Genomic DNA, 4,193 nt, shown 5'->3' on the forward strand with positions numbered 1-4,193 from the left:
AGAAGGGCAGTGTGTGTGTGTGTGAGAATATATATATATATATATATATATATATATATATAAAGAGGGGCAGCTTGTGTGGGGGATAGTATACAAAGAGGCAGCGTATTTAAGAGATATTATACAGCGTGGCAATGTGTGGGGGGATATTAATGAATGGCAGTGTGTAGGGGAATATTATACAGAGGACCAGTGTGTGTGTGGGGATATTATACCTAGGACCAGTATGCATGTGGAAATATTAAATAGAGGAGTAGTGTGTGTGGGGGATATTATATACAGGAGCAGTGTGTGTGCAGGGGGATATTATACAGAGGAGCAGTGTGTGTGTGGGGGGATATTATACAGAGGAGCAGTGTGTGTGTGGGGGGATATTATACAGAGGAGCAGTGTGTGTGGAGGATATTATACAGAGGAGCAGTATGTGTGGGGGATATTATACGAAGAAGCAGTGTGTGTGGGGGGGTTATTATAAAGAGGAGTGGTGTGTGGAGGAGATATTATACAGAGGAGCAGTGCATGTCTGTGTGTGTGTGTGTGTGTGTGTGTGGGGATAATATACACAGGGGCATTGTGTGTATATTATACAGAGAGGCAGTGTGTGTGGGGGATAAAATACAAGGCGCAGTATGGGAGTGATATTATTGAGAGAGGCGGTGGTGTAGAAGGTATATTATTAATTTTCTGAGGAAAATACTTCATTTTCTGGAACAACTTCAAGGGTGCCAACACTTTTGGCCATGACTATAGTGGTGAGTGTGGAAGGTTTGAGGGGTGGAGACAGAGCTGGGGAAGAACCTGGGTGGAGTCTCATGGGGGCCCCAAAATTTTGCCAGTATAGGGCTCTGAAATTCCTAGTGGTGGCCCTGGTCTTTACTATGTGAGTAGTTTTAAAAATAATTGGTAGGATATTGGGTTACATAATAAGTTTTGATCCTTTTTGTTGCATTTTTTAACATTTGTTTTTTCCTTTAGAACATTTGCTGTACAGGGCAGACAATGTTATATTTTGAGAGATCAAACTTCAATCTGTTATGGGTCGGGAAGGGGTTAAACAGGCAGTCCTGATGACATCATAGACGTAAGATGACATCACAATGGTATAGAATGTGCAGAATACTAGACCTGAGCCATATTTTCTCATTAGCGTCTGACAGCCGGAAGGGAACAAGTCCAGGTAGGAGGCTCCTCACCCAAGATCTCATCCACACAGCATTTTCGTAACATAAATTTACGTGCAAAATGCTATTCTTCTCTGTTGTCAGCTGTGTTGGTCTTGTCGGATCAGGGGATGACCTGGAACCTGCAGGTTATTGTAGTCAGGAATGGCAGAATGGAGTCTTGTGTTTCCCTTAGTTCATAGAGCAGCAGGTGATAGGGATTAAATAAAAGGGGCGAAATGTTACAAGTGCAACCGTCATTATAAGTTTTATTCAATAAATCAATAGATCACATGAAAATAAGCAACTTTGTAATAAATTGTAGAGAAATCTGCTTTATTTTCTCTTTATGAATTGATCTTCACTCTCAAATTCATGGGTAAAATCTGTGTTTAGTGAAGACAAATTTTCCCATAATGAGATAGGAGTGGACAGTTGGTGCTCATAAAGTTCTATGTGGATAAGAGGGGAGGAGCTAGAGGACGAAGGAGGAGCAGGAGGCAGAGGGAGTTGCTAGAGGCAGAGGGAGGAGCTAGACACAGACATGTTGCCAGTTCTCCTGAATCCCAGTTACAGGTCTCATGACATCACAAAGCATATGACATCACAGGTCACATGACATCATATGACATCACAATTGGTCCAGAATGTCCAAAATTCTAATCCTGGCCCATTTTGTGTCACTAGGGCTCGTCAGCTTGAAGAAGCAAGTCCAGGTACGAGGCTCCTCACTTATCGCTGAGGCCACATTCACACATTGTCTATCTGAGGGGAGATTGTGGTGAAGTTCAGAACTGCACTATTTACCCCTAAATAATCTCAACCCCCTGTGACATGTTCTCTTATAAAAATAATGATGTACTTTTCTTCTTGGTGTTGATGATAGGTGTTGCGTCTCTCCTGGTGAGGTGGATATCTCAAACCCTTGGGTCAGATGAGCAGTTCTACTTCATCATGGACAGATGAGGCTGGTGCCGCAGACTGGTCAAGAAGGAACAACCGAGACTGTAGTGACCGGACAGCCACAGGAGGAGAAGAACTAGAGCCACAGGACATGATCAGCAGAATCGAGGCAACATGATAAATGTTCAATCCAGAAGGCAGCGGGGAAGACTCCGCCATGAGGAGCCAGTGTAGCCGGGCTGAGATACACCAGCGATTCTACAGCAGGACTGGACCAGCGATGGAGGAAGTGCAATGTGGAACAGCAGTGATGACTCACCGATATAGCAGAGCTGACTCACCGATATAGCAGAGCTGACTCAACTATATAGCAGAGCTGACTCACCGATATAGCAGAGCTGACTCACCGATATAGCAGAGCTGACTCAACGATATAGCAGAGCTGACTCACCGATATAGCAGAGCTGACTCACCGATATAGCAGAGCTGACTCAATAATATAGCAGAGCTGACGTTTTTCACAAGGTCCATGGATGATTCTGCCTTAGCAGATCTATAAGACCAGAGAAAGTAATTCCAGGAGGAAAAAAAACAGCGCTGGAGCCAGGACAGGTGAGTAACAAAAGCTACTATAGTCACTATTATATGGAGCAGATATGTGGGGCTCCGGGGCCTGAGATCCCCAATGATTGCTCCAAAAATCTGCACTGTATATATGGTGATACTCATCACGCTTAGTCATCATCACGTTTGGATTCCTTATTATTTTGCACCTATTCAAAAAATGTATCTGAAAATGAATATATATATATATACCGTACTTACTTTGTATTTATGTATGTAATGTGTCTAAAAAGATTTCTATAAATAACGTGTATATATTCCTGAAATGTGCTAATGTGTAACATGCGAGGTGTGCGTGACTGAAGTGTATAAATGTTTACTGTGTGTATATATTGTGTGGACATGTATATATGTAATGTGTGTCTGTAATTATATGAGTCTGTACATATAATATGCATGTCTCTGAATATATAATATGTGTCTATATTTAATGTTCATGCGTCTGTATATATAATGTATATGTGTCTATATATATATATATACATATATATATATAGATAGATATAATGTATATTTGTCTGTACATGTAATGTACATGTGTCTGTATATATAATGTATATGTGTCTGTATATATAATGTACATGTCAGTATATATAATGTACATGTGTCTGTATTTATAATGTATATGTGTCTATATATATATATATAATTTATATTTGTCTGTACATGTAATGTACATGTGTCTGTATATATAATATACGTGTCTGTACATATAATGTATATGTGTCTGTATAAAAAATGTACAAGTGTTTGTATTTATAATGTATATTTGACTGTATATAATGTAAAAGTGTCCAGGAATTGCGGTAGGGAGAGAAGCACGGTGCCGGGCTGCAAGAAGAGACTGGGAGGGAGACTGCGAGCCGGACTGTGGCAGATCCCTGGTGACCGCCAAGCGAGTACTGGACTGGGAAGCTCCTGGGGTCGGTGATCCTAAAGACAAGAAGAGACGCCATCCAGAAGAGTCAAGGAACCCCGATTCTGTGGAGAAGAAGAGACCCCCCTGCCCTGCAAGGAAAACATTATTATTGTGTATATAATGTACATGTGTCTGTATATATAATGTACATGTCAGTATATATAATGTACATGTGTCTGTATATATAATATACGTGTCTGTACATATAATATATATGTGTCTGTATAAAAAATGTACAAGTGTTTGAATTTATAATGTATATTTGACTGTATATAATGTAAAAGTGTCCAGGAATTGTGGTAGGGAGAGAAACACGGTGCCGGGCTGCAAGAAGAGACTGGGAGGGAGACTGCGAGCCGGACTGTGGCAGATCCCTGGTGACCGCCAAGCGAGTAGTGGACTGGGAAGCTCCTGGGGTCGGAGATCCTAAAGACAAGAAGAGACGCCATCCAGAAGAGTCAAGGAACCCCGATTCTGTGGAAGAAGAAGAGATCCCCCTGACCTGCAAGGGAAAAATTATTATTCTGTATATAATGTATATGTGTCTGTATATATAATGTATATGTGTCTGTATATATAATGTACAT

The 4,193-nt window shown here is 40.9% G+C and overlaps 1 long non-coding RNA gene across 1 annotated transcript; it reads left to right on the forward strand.

Moving 5' to 3' along the window:
- The first annotated feature begins 1,154 nt into the window (after positions 1-1,154).
- Positions 1,155-3,123, forward strand: LOC142301364 (uncharacterized). Its single transcript, XR_012752783.1, has 3 exons — positions 1,155-1,177; positions 1,848-1,876; positions 2,047-3,123. It is a non-coding gene; the product is annotated as an uncharacterized LOC142301364 (long non-coding RNA).
- The last annotated feature ends 1,070 nt before the right edge of the window (positions 3,124-4,193 follow it).

Source organism: Anomaloglossus baeobatrachus, chromosome 4 (assembly GCF_048569485.1).
Source record: "Anomaloglossus baeobatrachus isolate aAnoBae1 chromosome 4, aAnoBae1.hap1, whole genome shotgun sequence".
Lineage (NCBI taxonomy): Eukaryota > Metazoa > Chordata > Amphibia > Anura > Aromobatidae > Anomaloglossus > Anomaloglossus baeobatrachus.